The sequence below is a fragment of the Carassius auratus genome, unplaced genomic scaffold, assembly GCF_003368295.1.
Source record: "Carassius auratus strain Wakin unplaced genomic scaffold, ASM336829v1 scaf_tig00217859, whole genome shotgun sequence".
NCBI lineage: Eukaryota > Metazoa > Chordata > Actinopteri > Cypriniformes > Cyprinidae > Carassius > Carassius auratus.
The window spans coordinates 1-15,000 of record NW_020529277.1 but is presented as its reverse complement, the minus strand read 5'-3'; the positions used below and the strand labels follow the sequence as shown (position 1 = coordinate 15,000).

General features: G+C 40.2%; 10 non-coding genes and 8 pseudogenes across 10 annotated transcripts; all 18 read right to left on the bottom strand.

Annotated features, from left to right (window-relative positions):
- Nucleotides 1-118: 118 nt before the first annotated feature.
- On the bottom strand, nt 119-237 carry LOC113103783 (uncharacterized; annotated as a pseudogene).
- A 373-nt stretch (nt 238-610) lies between these two features.
- LOC113103782 (uncharacterized) lies at nt 611-729 on the bottom strand (annotated as a pseudogene).
- A 374-nt stretch (nt 730-1,103) lies between these two features.
- On the bottom strand, nt 1,104-1,222 carry LOC113103768 (5S ribosomal RNA). Its single transcript, XR_003291612.1, has one exon. It is a non-coding gene; the product is annotated as a 5S ribosomal RNA (ribosomal RNA).
- Nucleotides 1,223-6,890: 5,668 nt separating this feature from the next.
- Nucleotides 6,891-7,009, bottom strand: LOC113103766 (5S ribosomal RNA). The gene has a single exon (XR_003291610.1). It is a non-coding gene; the product is annotated as a 5S ribosomal RNA (ribosomal RNA).
- A 371-nt stretch (nt 7,010-7,380) lies between these two features.
- LOC113103779 (uncharacterized) lies at nt 7,381-7,499 on the bottom strand (annotated as a pseudogene).
- Nucleotides 7,500-7,867: 368 nt separating this feature from the next.
- Nucleotides 7,868-7,986, bottom strand: LOC113103776 (5S ribosomal RNA). Its single transcript, XR_003291617.1, has one exon. It is a non-coding gene; the product is annotated as a 5S ribosomal RNA (ribosomal RNA).
- A 380-nt stretch (nt 7,987-8,366) lies between these two features.
- LOC113103781 (uncharacterized) lies at nt 8,367-8,483 on the bottom strand (annotated as a pseudogene).
- A 512-nt stretch (nt 8,484-8,995) lies between these two features.
- Nucleotides 8,996-9,114, bottom strand: LOC113103763 (5S ribosomal RNA). Its single transcript, XR_003291608.1, has one exon. It is a non-coding gene; the product is annotated as a 5S ribosomal RNA (ribosomal RNA).
- Nucleotides 9,115-9,655: 541 nt separating this feature from the next.
- Nucleotides 9,656-9,774, bottom strand: LOC113103778 (uncharacterized; annotated as a pseudogene).
- Nucleotides 9,775-10,153: 379 nt separating this feature from the next.
- On the bottom strand, nt 10,154-10,271 carry LOC113103787 (5S ribosomal RNA). Its single transcript, XR_003291619.1, has one exon. It is a non-coding gene; the product is annotated as a 5S ribosomal RNA (ribosomal RNA).
- Nucleotides 10,272-10,783: 512 nt separating this feature from the next.
- On the bottom strand, nt 10,784-10,902 carry LOC113103765 (5S ribosomal RNA). Its single transcript, XR_003291609.1, has one exon. It is a non-coding gene; the product is annotated as a 5S ribosomal RNA (ribosomal RNA).
- A 503-nt stretch (nt 10,903-11,405) lies between these two features.
- On the bottom strand, nt 11,406-11,524 carry LOC113103774 (uncharacterized; annotated as a pseudogene).
- A 221-nt stretch (nt 11,525-11,745) lies between these two features.
- On the bottom strand, nt 11,746-11,864 carry LOC113103786 (5S ribosomal RNA). Its single transcript, XR_003291618.1, has one exon. It is a non-coding gene; the product is annotated as a 5S ribosomal RNA (ribosomal RNA).
- A 510-nt stretch (nt 11,865-12,374) lies between these two features.
- On the bottom strand, nt 12,375-12,493 carry LOC113103771 (5S ribosomal RNA). Its single transcript, XR_003291615.1, has one exon. It is a non-coding gene; the product is annotated as a 5S ribosomal RNA (ribosomal RNA).
- A 509-nt stretch (nt 12,494-13,002) lies between these two features.
- LOC113103773 (uncharacterized) lies at nt 13,003-13,121 on the bottom strand (annotated as a pseudogene).
- Nucleotides 13,122-13,340: 219 nt separating this feature from the next.
- On the bottom strand, nt 13,341-13,459 carry LOC113103767 (5S ribosomal RNA). Its single transcript, XR_003291611.1, has one exon. It is a non-coding gene; the product is annotated as a 5S ribosomal RNA (ribosomal RNA).
- Nucleotides 13,460-14,260: 801 nt separating this feature from the next.
- On the bottom strand, nt 14,261-14,379 carry LOC113103788 (5S ribosomal RNA). The gene has a single exon (XR_003291620.1). It is a non-coding gene; the product is annotated as a 5S ribosomal RNA (ribosomal RNA).
- Nucleotides 14,380-14,751: 372 nt separating this feature from the next.
- LOC113103784 (uncharacterized) lies at nt 14,752-14,869 on the bottom strand (annotated as a pseudogene).
- Nucleotides 14,870-15,000: the final 131 nt, after the last annotated feature.

The window sequence follows — 15,000 nt, the reverse complement described above, 5'->3', positions numbered from 1 at the left end:
CCCAGGCAGTCTCCCATCCATGAAGTAAACCATGCCCGAACCTGCTAATATTCAGAGGTCGGGCATTGACTATATTTTTTGGCAAAATGATTATATACTAAGTGAAAAATGTCCAAAAAGCTTACAGCACCTGTTATTCCGAGGCGGTCTCCCATCCAAGTACCAACAAGGCCCAAACCTGCTTAGCTTCCGAGATCAGACGAGATGGGGCATAGCCAGGTTGGTATGACCGTGAGCCAAGACTGCTGCAAAGAGAGGGCTATTTAAAGACCGACCAATCTAATCACCAGTACATTATATAAGTAGGAAAGAAAACCCAAAAGCTTAAAGCACCTGGTATTCCTAGGCAGTCTCTCATCAAAGTACTAACCAGACCTAAACCTGCTAAGATTCAGAGATGGGGCATTGACTTTTTTTGTGTGTTTGTTTTTTTTAATGAAAGATTATTATATAATTCGTGGAATTTTCCAAAAGATTAAAGCACCTGGTATTCCCAGGCAGTCTCCCATCCATGAAGTAAACCATGCCCGAACCTGCTAATATTCAGAGGTCGGGCATTGACTATATTTTTTGGCAAAATGATTATATACCAAGTGAAAAATGTCCAAAAAGCTTACAGCACCTGTTATTCCGAGGCGGTCTCCCATCCAAGTACCAACAAGGCCCAAACCTGCTTAGCTTCCGAGATCAGACGAGATGGGGCATAGCCAGGTTGGTATGACCGTGAGCCAAGACTGCTGCAAAGAGAGGGCTATTTAAAGACCGACCAATCTAATCACCAGTACATTATATAAGTAGGAAAGAAAACCCAAAAGCTTAAAGCACCTGGTATTCCTAGGCAGTCTCTCATCAAAGTACTAACCAGACCTAAACCTGCTAAGATTCAGAGATCGGGCATTGACTTTTTTTTGTGTGTTTGTTTTTTTTAATGAAAGATTATTATATAATTCGTGGAATTTTCCAAAAGATTAAAGCACCTGGTATTCCCAGGCAGTCTCCCATCCATGAAGTAAACCATGCCCGAAACTGCTAATATTCAGAGGTCGGGCATTGACTATATTTTTTGGCAAAATTATTATATACTAAGTGAAAAATGTCCAAAAAGCTTACAGCACCTGGTATTCCGAGGCGGTCTCCCATCCAAGTACCAACCAGGCCCAAACCTGCTTAGCTTCCGAGATCAGACGAGATGGGGCATAGCCAGGTTGGTATGACCGTAAGCCAAGACTGCTGCAAAGAGAGGGCTATTTAAAGACCGACCAATCTAATCACCAGTACATTATATAAGTAGGAAAGAAAACCCAAAAGCTTAAAGCACCTGGTATTCCTAGGCAGTCTCTCATCAAAGTACTAACCAGACCTAAACCTGGTAAGATTCAGAGATCGGGCATTGACTTTTTTTTTTTTTTTTTTTAATCAATCAATCAATCAATCAATCACCTTTATTTATATAGTGCTTTAAACAAAATACATTGCGCCAAAGCACTGAACAACATTCATTTGGAAAACAGTGTCTCAATAATGCAAAATGAAAGTTATGATAGTTAAAGGCAGTTCATCATTGAATTCAGTTATGTCATCTCTGTTCAGTTGAAATAGTGTCTGTTTTAATTTGCAATCAAGTCAATGATATCGCTGTAGATGAAGTGACCCCAACTAAGCAAGCCAGAGGCGACAGCGGCAAGGAACCGAAACTCCATCGGTGACAGAATGGAGAAAAAAACCTTGGGAGAAACCAGGCTCAGTTGGGGGGCCAGTTCTCCTCTGACCAGACGAAACCAGTAGTTCAATTCCAGGCTGCAGCAAAGTCAGATTGTGCAGAAGAATCATCTGTTTCCTGTGGTCTTGTCCTGGTGCTCCTCTGAGACAAGGTCTTTACAGGGGATCTGTATCTGGGGCTCTAGTTGTCCTGGTCTCCGCTGTCTTTCAGGGCAGTAGAGGTCCTTTCTAGGTGCTGATCCACCATCTGGTCTGGATACGTACTGGATCCGGGTGACTGCAGTGACCCTCTGATCTGGACACAGACTGGATCTGGTGGCCACGGTGACCTCGGAACAAGAGAGAAACAGACAAATATTAGCGTAGATGCCATTCTTCTAATGATGTAGAAAGTACGGTGTTATGTGAAGTGTTCCGGTTCCAGTTTACCTAATTAATGCAGCCTAAAAATCCTTTAACGGATTTGGATATTAAAAGCATATTAGTATGTTATGTGTATGCCAGGTTAAAGAGATGGGTCTTTAATCTAGATTTAAACTGCAAGAGTGTGTCTGCCTCCCGAACAATGTTAGGTAGGTTATTCCAGAGTTTAAGCGCCAAATAGGAAAAGGATCTGCCGCCCGCAGTTGATTTTGATATTCTAGGTATTATCAAATTGCCTGAGTTTTGAGAACGTAGCGGACGTAGAGGAGTATAATGTAAAAGGAGCTCATTCAAATACTGAGGTGCAAAACCATTCAGGGCTTTATAAGTAATAAGCAATATTTTAAAATCTATACGATGTTTGATAGGGAGCCAGTGCAGTGTGGACAGGACCGGGCTAATATGGTCATACTTCCTGGTTCTAGTAAGAACTCTTGCTGCTGCATTTTGGACTAGCTGTAGTTTGTTTACCAAGCGTGCAGAACAACCACCCAATAAAGCATTACAATAGTCTAACCTTGAAGTCATAAATGCATGGATTAACATTTCTGCATTTGACATTGAGAGCATAGGCCGTAATTTAGATATATTTTTGAGATGGAAAAATGCAGTTTTACAAATGCTAGAAACGTGGCTTTCTAAGGAAAGATTGCGATCAAGTAGCACACCTAGGTTCCTAACTGATGACGAAGAATTGACAGAGCAACCATCAAGTCTTAGACAGTGTTCTAGGTTATTACAAGTAGAGTTTTTAGGCCCTATGATTAACACCTCTGTTTTTTTCTGAATTTAGCAGTAAGAAATTACTCGTCATCCAATTTTTTATATCGACTATGCATTCCATTAGTTTTTCAAATTGGTGTGTTTCACCGGGCTGCGAGGAAATATAGAGCTGCGTATCATCAGCATAACAGTGAAAGCTAACACCATGTTTCCTGATGATATCTCCCAAGGGTAACATATAAAGCGTGAAGAGTAGCAGCCCTAGAACTGAGCCTTGAGGTACTCCATACTGCACTTGTGATCGATATGATACATCTTCATTCACTGCTACGAACTGATGGCGGTCATATAAGTACGATTTAAACCATGCTAATGCACTTCCACTGATGCCAACAAAGTGTTCAAGTCTATGCAAAAGAATGTTGTGGTCAATTGTGTCAAACGCAGCACTAAGATCCAATAAAACTAATAGAGAGATACATCCACGATCAGATGATAAGAGCAGATCATTTGTAACTCTAAGGAGAGCAGTTTCAGTACTATGATATGGTCTAAATCCTGACTGGAAATCCTCACATATACCATTTTTCTCTAAGAAGGAATATAATTGTGAGGATACCACCTTTTCTAGTATCTTGGACAGAAAAGGGAGATTCGAGATTGGTCTATAATTAACTAGTTCTCTGGGGTCAAGTTGTGGCTTTTTTATGAGAGGATTAATAAGAGCCAGTTTGAAGGTTTTGGGGACATATCCTAATGACAATGAGGAATTAATAATAGTCAGAAGAGGACCTATGACTTCTGGAAGCACCTCTTTTAAGAGCTTAGATGGTATAGGGTCTAACATACATGTTGTAAGTTTAGATGATTTAACAAGTTTATACAATTCTTCCTCTCCTATAGTAGAGAATGAGTGGAACTGTTCCTCAGGGGGTCTATAGTGCACTGTCTGATGCGAAACTGTAGCTGACGGCTGAATGGTTGCAATTTTATCTCTAATAGTATCGATTTTAGAAGTAAAGTAGTTCATAAAGTCATTACTGCTGTGGTGTTGGGAAATGTCAACACTTGTTGAGGCTTTATTTTTCGTTAATTTAGCCACTGTATTGAATAAATACCTGGGGTTATGTTTGTTTTCTTCTAAAAGAGAAGAAAAGTAATCAGATCTAGCAGTTTTTAATGCTTTTCTGTAGGATATGCTACTTTCCCGCCAAGCAATACGAAATACCTCTAGTTTTGTTTTCCTCCATCTGCGCTCCATTTTTCGGGCTGCTCTCTTTAGGGTGCGAGTATGCTCATTATACCATGGTGTCAAACTGTTTTCCTTAACCTTTCTTAAGAGTAAAGGAGCAACTGTATTTAAAGTGCTAGAAAAGAGAGAGTCCATAGTTTCTGTTACATCATCAAGTTGTTCTGAGGTTTTGGATATGCTAAGGAATTCGGATACATCAGGAAGATAACTTAAAAAGCAGTCTTTTGTGGTAGAAGTGATGGTTCTTCGATACTTGTAACAAGAAGTAGAATTTACAATTGTGGCTATATGAAGTTTACACAGAACTAAATAATGATCTGAGATATCATCACTTGGCTGAGTAATTTCAACACTATCAACATCAATTCCATGTGACAGTATTAAATCTAGAGTATGATTTCGACAATGAGTAGGTCCTGAAACATGTTGTCTAACACCAATAGAGTTCAGAATGTCTATAAATGCTGATCCCAATGCATCTTTTTCATTATCGACATGGATATTAAAATCACCAACTATTAAGACTTTATCTGCAGCCAGAACTAACTCGGATGTAAAATCACCAAACTCTTTAATAAAGTCTGTATGGTGCCCTGGTGGCCTGTATACAGTAGCCAGTACAAACATAACAGGGGATTTATCATTAACATTGGTTTCTCTGGATAATGTTATATGAAGCACCATTACTTCAAACGAGTTATACTTGAAGCCTGCCCTCTGAGAAATCCTGAAAACGTTATTATAAATTGAAGCAACTCCTCCCCCTTTGCCTTTTAGACGCGGCTCGTGTTTATAACAATAATCTTGGGGGGTGGACTCATTTAAAATAATGTAATCATCAGGTTTTAGCCAGGTTTCTGTCAAGCAGAGCACATCTATATTATGATCAGTTATCATATTATTTACAAAAAGTGTTTTCGTAGAAATGGATCTGATATTCAATAAGCCAATCTTTATCATTTGTTTATCCATATTGCATTTGTTTTTTATTTGTTGAACCTCAATTAAATTGTTAACCTTAACTTGGTTTGGACGTTTTTTGTATTTTCTAGTTCGGGGAACAGACACAGTCTCTATAGTGTGATATCTAGGTGAAAGAGTCTCTATGTGCTGAGAATTAACTGACCTCTGTGACGGGAGGCAGCTAGCAGACGGTCGGTTTAGCCAGTCTGTCTGCTTCCTGACCTGGGCCCCAGTTAGTCAAGTATAAACACTAAGACTATTTGCCATATTTCTAGACAGAAGAGTGGCGCCACCCCAGGAGGGATGAAGACCATCTCTTTTAAACAGGTCAGGTCTGCCCCAAAAGCTCGTCCAATTGTCTATATAACCTATCTTATTCTGTGGGCACCACTTAGACATCCAGCCATTGAGTGATGACAATCTGCTATGCATCTCGTCACCACGGTAAGCAGGGAGGGGACCAGAGCATATTACAGTGTCTGACATCGTGCTTGCAAGTTCACACACCTCTTTAAAGTTATTTTTAGTGATCTCCGACTGGTGAAGTCGAACATCATTAGCGCCGGCATGAATAACAATCTTACTGTATTTATGTTTAGCATTAGCCAGCACTTTTAAATTTGCCAAGATGTCAGGCGCTCTGGCTCCCGGTAAACATTTGACTATGGTGGCTGGTGTCTCTATATTCACGTTCCGTACAATAGAATCGCCAATAACTAGAGCACTTTCATCAGGTTTCTCAGTGGGTGCATCACTGAGTGGGGAGAACCTGTTTAATGTTTTGATCGGAACAGAAGAGCGGTGTTTTGACCCACGACTACGCTGCCTCACCGTCACCCAGTTGCCCTGCTGCAGGGGCTCTGCTGGAACCGGACAATGTACAGGAATCCCTGAGCTAGACGCATCCAAAGCCATATCTAGAGCCCTAACATTCTTACTGTCCTCAATTAAAGTTTGGATGCGTGTCTCTAATTCTAAAATCTTCTCTGTCAGCCTAACTGTTTCCCTGCATTTATCACATGTGAATCCCTCATCAGCGACAGACATAGATAAGCTGTACATGTGGCAAGAGGTGCAAATAACAATTGTAGGAGAAGCCATTACTCACCGTGCTTGATGAAATATTCTTACTGCGGTTGTTTGATGAACTTGTGGAAAACTGCAGCGTGAGAGAGGAGAGGAGAGGAGAAAAGAAAACGCTAATGACAAGCTAACGAGTGCTAACGCTTTGCAGGTGTGCTGCAGTCACGGAAGAGTGAACGATCAAAGTTAATCTGATAAGATTGATCGGTAATATCAGAAATATGGTGTGAATTAAGTTATATTTTACAATTTAAAAAACAAACAAACAGACAGTGATAGTAAGAAAGATTATAGAGAAAAATATAAAATAAAAACAGCTACATGGAGCTATGATTAGCTACAGAAGGCCAACAGGAAGTAGAGAAAACACTGTCCAACAGCGACACCAACAGGCACCACGAGTGATTTTTTTTAATGAAAGATTATTATATAATTCGTGAAATTTTCCAAAAGATTAAAGCACCTGGTATTCCCAGGCAGTCTCCCATCCATGAAGTAAACCATGCCCGAACCTGCTAATATTCAGAGGTCGGGCATTGACTATATTTTTTGGCAAAATTATTATATACTAAGTGAAAAATGTCCAAAAAGCTTACAGCACCTGGTATTCCCAGGCGGTCTCCAATCCAAGTACTAACCAGACCTAAACCTGCTAAGATTCAGAGATCAGGGCTTTGACTCTATTTTTTGGCAAAATTATTATATACTAAGTGAAAAATGTCCAAAAAGCTTACAGCACCTGGTATTCCGAGGCGGTCTCCCATCCAAGTACCAACCAGGCCCAAACCTGCTTAGCTTCCAAGATCAGACGAGATGGGGCATAGCCAGGTTGGTATGACCGTAAGCCAAGACTGCTGCAAAGAGAGGGCTATTTAAAGACCGACCAATCTAATCACCAGTACATTATATAAGTAGGAAAGAAAACCCAAAAGCTTAAAGCACCTGGTATTCCTAGGCAGTCTCTCATCAAAGTACTAACCAGACCTAAACCTGCTAAGATTCAGAGATCGGGCATTGACTTTTTTTTTTTTTTTTTTTTTTTATGAAAGATTATTATATAATTCGTGAAATTTTCCAAAAGATTAAAGCACCTGGTATTCCCAGGCAGTCTCCCATCCATGAAGTAAACCATGCCCGAAACTGCTAATATTCAGAGGTCGGGCATTGACTATATTTTTTGGCAAAATGATTATATACTAAGTGAAAAATGTCCAAAAAGCTTACAGCACCTGTTATTCCGAGGCGGTCTCCCATCCAAGTACCAACAAGGCCCAAACCTGCTTAGCTTCCGAGATCAGACGAGATGGGGCATAGCCAGGTTGGTATGACCGTAAGCCAAGACTGCTGCAAAGAGAGGGCTATTTAAAGACCGACCAATCTAATCACCAGTACATTATATAGGTAGGAAAGAAAACCCAAAAGCTTAAAGCACCTGGTATTCCTAGGCAGTCTCTCATCAAAGTACTAACCAGACCTAAACCTGCTAAGATTCAGAGATCGGGCATTGACTCTTTTTTTTTTTTTTTTTTAATGAAAGATTATTATATAATTCGTGAAATTTTCCAAAAGATTAAAGCACCTGGTATTCCCAGGCAGTCTCCCATCCATGTACTAACCAGGCCAAAACCTGCTAAGATTCAGAGATCGGGCATTGACTCTATTATTTGACAAAATAATTATATACTAAGTGAAAAATGTCCAAAAAGCTTACAGCACCTGGTATTCCCAGGCGGTCTCCCATCCAAGTACTAACCAGGCCCAAACCTGCTTAGCTTCCGAGATCAGACGAGTTGGGGCATAGCCAGGTTGGTATGGCCGTAAGCGAAGACTGCTGCAAAGAGAGGGCTATTTAAAGACCAGCCAATCTAATCGCCAGTACATTATATAAGTAGGAAAGAAAACCCAAAAGCTTAAAGCACCTGGTATTCCTAGGCAGTCTCTCATCAAAGTACTAACCAGACTTAAACCTGCTAAGATTCAGAGATCGGGCATTGACTCTTTAGTTTTTTTTTTAGTTTTTTTTTTTTTTATGGAAGATTATTATATAATTCGTGAAATTTTCCAAAAGATTAAAGCGCCTGGTATTCCCAGGCAGTCTCCCATCCATGTACTAACCAGGCCCAAACCTGCTAATATTCAGAGATCGGGCATTGACTCTATTATTTGGCAAAATTATTATATACTAAGTGAAAAATGTCCAAAAAGCTTACATCACCTGGTATTCCCAGGCGGTCTCCCATCCAAGTACTAACGAGGCCAAACCTGCTTAGCTTCCGAGATCAGACGAAATCGGGCATAGCAGGTTGGTATGGCCGTAAGCGAAGACTGCTGCAAAGAAAGGACTATTTAAAGCCCAGCCAATCTAATCGCCAGTACATTATATAAGTAGGAAAGAAAACCCAAAAGCTTAAAGCACCTGGTATTCCTAGGCAGTCTCTCATCAAAGTACTAACCAGACCTAAACCTGCTAAGATTCAGAGATCGGGCATTGACTTTTTTTTTTTTTTTTTTTTTTTTATAATGAAAGATTATTATATAATTCGTGAAATTTTCCAAAAGATTAAGGCACCTGGTATTCCCAGGCAGTCTCCCATCCATGAAGTAAACCATGCCCGAACCTGCTAATATTCAGAGGTCGGGCATTGACTATATTTTTTGGCAAAATTATTATATACTAAGTGAAAAATGTCCAAAAAGCTTACAGCACCTGGTATTCCCAGGCGGTCTCCCATCCATGTACTAACCAGGCCAAAACCTGCTAAGATTCAGAGATCGGGCATTGACTCTATTATTTGACAAAATAATTATATACTAAGTGAAAAATGTCCAAAAAGCTTACAGCACCTGGTATTCCCAGGCGGTCTCCCATCCAAGTACTAACCAGGCCCAAACCTGCTTAGCTTCCGAGATCAGACGAGTTGGGGCATAGCCAGGTTGGTATGGCCGTAAGCGAAGACTGCTGCAAAGAGAGGGCTATTTAAAGACCAGCCAATCTAATCGCCAGTACATTATATAAGTAGGAAAGAAAACCCAAAAGCTTAAAGCACCTGGTATTCCTAGGCAGTCTCTCATCAAAGTACTAACCAGACTTAAACCTGCTAAGATTCAGAGATCGGGCATTGACTCTTTAGTTTTTTTTTTAGTTTTTTTTTTTTTTTTATGGAAGATTATTATATAATTCGTGAAATTTTCCAAAAGATTAAAGCGCCTGGTATTCCCAGGCAGTCTCCCATCCATGTACTAATCAGGCCCAAACCTGCTAATATTCAGAGATCGGGCATTGACTCTTTAGTTTTTTTTTTAGTTTTTTTTTTTTTATGAAAGATTATTATATAATTCGTGAAATTTTCCAAAAGATTAAAGCACCTGGTATTCCCAGGCAGTCTCCCATCCATGAAGTAAACCATGCCCGAAACTGCTAATATTCAGAGGTCGGGCATTGACTATATTTTTTGGCAAAATGATTATATACTAAGTGAAAAATGTCCAAAAAGCTTACAGCACCTGTTATTCCGAGGCGGTCTCCCATCCAAGTACCAACAAGGCCCAAACCTGCTTAGCTTCCGAGATCAGACGAGATGGGGCATAGCCAGGTTGGTATGACCGTAAGCCAAGACTGCTGCAAAGAGAGGGCTATTTAAAGACCGACCAATCTAATCGCCAGTACATTATATAAGTAGGAAAGAAAACCCAAAAGCTTAAAGCACCTGGTATTCCTAGGCAGTCTCTCATCAAAGTACTAACCAGACTTAAACCTGCTAAGATTCAGAGATCGGGCATTGACTCTTTAGTTTTTTTTTTTAGTTTTTTTTTTTTATGGAAGATTATTATATAATTCGTGAAATTTTCCAAAATATTAAAGCGCCTGGTATTCCCAGGCAGTCTCCCATCCATGTACTAACCAGGCCCAAACCTGCTAAGATTCAGAGATCGGGCATTGACTCTATTATTTGACAAAATTATTATATACTAAGTGAAAAATGTCCAAAAAGTTTACAGCACCTGGTATTCCCATGCGGTCTCCCATCCAAGTACTAACCAGGCCCAAACCTGCTTAGCTTCCGAGATCAGACGAAATCGGGCATAGCAGGTTGGTATGGCCGTAAGCGAAGACTGCTGCAAAGAAAGGACTATTTAAAGACCAGCCAATCTAATCGCCAGTACATTATATAAGTAGGAAAGAAAACCCAAAAGCTTAAAGCACCTGGTATTCCTAGGCAGTCTCTCATCAAAGTACTAACCAGACCTAAACCTGCTAAGATTCAGAGATCGGGCATTGACTTTTTTTTTTTTTTTTTTTTTTTATAATGAAAGATTATTATATAATTCGTGAAATTTTCCAAAAGATTAAAGCACCTGGTATTCCCAGGCAGTCTCCCATCCATGAAGTAAACCATGCCCGAACCTGCTAATATTCAGAGGTCGGGCATTGACTATATTTTTTGGCTAAATTATTATATACTAAGTGAAAAATGTCCAAAAAGCTTACAGCACCTGGTATTCCCAGGCGGTCTCCAATCCAAGTACTAACCAGACCTAAACCTGCTAAGATTCAGAGATCAGGGCTTTGACTCTATTTTTTGGCAAAATTATTATATACTAAGTGAAAAATGTCCAAAAAGCTTACAGCACCTGGTATTCCGAGGCGGTCTCCCATCCAAGTACCAACCAGGCCCAAACCTGCTTAGCTTCCAAGATCAGACGAGATGGGGCATAGCCAGGTTGGTATGACCGTAAGCCAAGACTGCTGCAAAGAGAGGGCTATTTAAAGACCGACCAATCTAATCACCAGTACATTATATAAGTAGGAAAGAAAACCCAAAAGCTTAAAGCACCTGGTATTCCTAGGCAGTCTCTCATCAAAGTACTAACCAGACCTAAACCTGCTAAGATTCAGAGATCGGGCATTGACTCTTTTTTTTTTTTTTAATGAAAGATTATTATATAATTAGTGAAATTTTCCAAAAGTTTAAAGCACCTGGTATTCCCAGGCAGTCTCCCATCCATGAAGTAAACCATGCCCGAACCTGCTAATATTCAGAGGTCGGGCATTGACTATATTTTTTGGCTAAATTATTATATACTAAGTGAAAAATGTCCAAAAAGCTTACAGCACCTGGTATTCCCAGGCGGTCTCCAATCCAAGTACTAACCAGACCTAAACCTGCTAAGATTCAGAGATCAGGGCTTTGACTCTATTTTTTGGCAAAATTATTATATACTAAGTGAAAAATGTCCAAAAAGCTTACAGCACCTGGTATTCCGAGGCGGTCTCCCATCCAAGTACCAACCAGGCCCAAACCTGCTTAGCTTCCAAGATCAGACGAGATGGGGCATAGCCAGGTTGGTATGACCTTAAGCCAAGACTGCTGCAAAGAGAGGGCTATTTAAAGACCGACCAATCTAATCACCAGTACATTATATAGGTAGGAAAGAAAACCCAAAAGATTAAAGCACCTGGTATTCCCAGGCAGTCTCCCATCCATGTACTAACCAGGCCCAAACCTGCTAAGATTCAGAGATCGGGCATTGACTCTATTATTTGACAAAATTATTATATACTAAGTGAAAAATGTCCAAAAAGTTTACAGCACCTGGTATTCCCATGCGGTCTCCCATCCAAGTACTAACCAGGCCCAAACCTGCTTAGCTTCCGAGATCAGACGAGATGGGGCATAGCCAGGTTGGTATGGCCGTAAGCCAAGACTGCTGCAAAGAGAGGGCTATTTAAAGACCGACCAATCTAATCACCAGTACACTATATAAGTAGGAAAGAAAACCCAAAAGCTTAAAGCACCTGGTATTCCTAGGCAGTCTCTCATTAAAGTACTAACCAGACCTAAACCTGCTAAGATTCAGAGATCGGGCATTGACTTTTTTTTTTGTGTTTGTTTTTTTTAATGAAAGATTATTATATAATTCGTGAAATTTTCCAAAAGATTAAAGCCCCTTGTATTCCCAGGCAGTCTCCCATCCATGAAGTAAACCATGCCCGAACCTGCTAATATTCAGAGGTCGGGCATTGACTATATTTTTTGGCAAAATTATTCTATACTAAGTGAAAAATGTCCAAAAAGCTTACAGCACCTGGTATTCCCAGGCGGTCTCCAATCCAAGTACTAACCAGACCTAAACCTGCTAAGATTCAGAGATCAGGGCATTGACTCTTTTTTTTGGCAAAATTATTATATACTAAGTGAAATATCCAAAAAGCTTACAGCACCTGGTATTCCGAGGCGGTCTCCCATCCAAGTACCAACCAGGCCCAAACCTGCTTAGCTTCCGAGATCAGACGAGATGGGGCATAGCCAGGTTGGTATGACCATAAGCCAAGACTGCTGCAAAGAGAGGGCTATTTAAAGACCGACCAATCTAATCACCAGTACATTATATAAGTAGGAAAGAAAACCCAAAAGCTTAAAGCACCTGGTATTCCTAGGCAGTCTCTCATCAAAGTACTAACCAGACCTAAACCTGCTAAGATTCAGAGATCGGGCATTGACTTTTTTTTGTGTTTGTTTTTTTTAATGAAAGATTATTATATAATTCGTGAAATTTTCCAAAAGATTAAAGCACCTGGTATTCCCAGGCAGTCTCCCATCCATGAAGTAAACCATGCCCGAAACTGCTAATATTCAGAGGTCGGCATTGACTATATTTTTTGGCAAAATTATTATATACTAAGTGAAAAATGTCCAAAAAGCTTACAGCACCTGGTATTCCCAGGCGGTCTCCAATCCAAGTACTAACCAGACCTAAACCTGCTAAGATTCAGAGATCAGGGCTTTGACTCTATTTTTTGGCAAAATTATTATATACTAAGTGAAAAATGTCCAAAAAGCTTACAGCACCTGGTATTCCGAGGCGGTCTCCCATCCAAGTACCAACCAGGCTCAAACCTGCTTAGCTTCCAAGATCAGACGAGATGGGGCATAGCCAGGTTGGTATGACCGTAAGCCAAGACTGCTGCAAAGAGAGGGCTATTTAAAGACCGACCAATCTAATCACCAGTACATTATATAGGTAGGAAAGAAAACCCAAAAGATTAAAGCACCTGGTATTCCCAGGCAGTCTCCCATCCATGTACTAACCAGGCCCAAACCTGCTAAGATTCAGAGATCGGGCATTGACTCTATTTTTTGGCAAAATTATTATATACTAAGTGAAATATCCAAAAAGCTTACAGCACCTGGTATTCCGAGGCGGTCTCCCATCCAAGTACCAACCAGGCCCAAACCTGCTTAGCTTCCGAGATCAGACGAGATGGGGCATAGCCAGGTTGGTATGACCGTAAGCCAAGGACTGCTGCAAAGAGAGGGCTATTTAAAGACCGACCAATCTAATCACCAGTACATTATATAAGTAGGAAAGAAAACCCAAAAGCTTAAAGCACCTGGTATTCCTAGGCAGTCTCTCATCAAAGTACTAACCAGACCTAAACCTGCTAAGATTCAGAGATCGGGCATTGACTTTTTTTTTGTGTTTTTTTTTTTAATGAAAGATTATTATATAATTCGTGAAATTTCCAAAAGATTAAAGCACCTGGTATTCCCAGGCAGTCTCCCATCCATGAAGTAAACCATGCCCGAACCTGCTAATATTCAGAGGTCGGGCATTGACTATATTTTTTGGCAAAATTATTATATACTAAGTGAAAAATGTCCAAAAAGCTTACAGCACCTGGTATTCCCAGGCGGTCTCCAATCCAAGTACTAACCAGACCTAAACCTGCTAAGATTCAGAGATCAGGCATTGACTTTTTTTTTTGTGTTTGTTTTTTTTTAATGAAAGATTATTATATAATTCGTGAAATTTTCCAAAAGATTAAAGCACCTGGTATTCCCAGGCAGTCTACCATCCATGAAGTAAACCATGCCCGAACCTGCTAATATTCAGAGGTCGGGCATTGACTATATTTTTTGGCAAAATTATTATATACTAAGTGAAAAATGTCCAAAAAGCTTACAGCACCTGGTATTCCCAGGCGGTCTCCAATCCAAGTACTAACCAGACCTAAACCTGCTAAGATTCAGAGATCAGGGCTTTGACTCTATTTTTTGGCAAAATTATTATATACTAAGTGAAAAATGTCCAAAAAGCTTACAGCACCTGGTATTCCGAGGCGGTCTCCCATCCAAGTACCAACCAGGCCCAAACCTGCTTAGCTTCCAAGATCAGACGAGATGGGGCATAGCCAGGTTGGTATGACCGTAAGCCAAGACTGCTGCAAAGAGAGGGCTATTTAAAGACCGACCAATCTAATCACCAGTACATTATATAAGTAGGAAAGAAAACCCAAAAGCTTAAAGCACCTGGTATTCCTAGGCAGTCTCTCATCAAAGTACTAAACAGACCTAAACCTGCTAAGATTCATAGATCGGGCATTGACTTTTTTTTTTTTTATTTTTTTTTTTTTTATGAAAGATTATTATATAATTCGTGAAATTTTCCAAAAGATTAAAGCACCTGGTATTCCCAGGCAGTCTCCCATCCATGAAGTAAACCATGCCCGAAACTGCTAATATTCAGAGGTCGGCATTGACTATATTTTTGGCAAATGATTATATACTAAGTGAAAAATGTCCAAAAGCTTACAGCACCTGTTATTCCGAGGCGGTCTCCCATCCAAGTACCAACAAGGCCCAAACCTGCTTAGCTTCCGAGATCAGACGAGATGGGCATAGCCAGGTTGGTATGACCGTAAGCCAAGACTGCTGCAAAGAGAGGGCTATTTAAAGACCGACAAATCTAATCACCAGTACATTATATAGGTAGGAAAGAAAACCCAAAAGCTTAAAGCACCTGGTATTCCTAGGCAGTCTCTCATCAAAGTACTA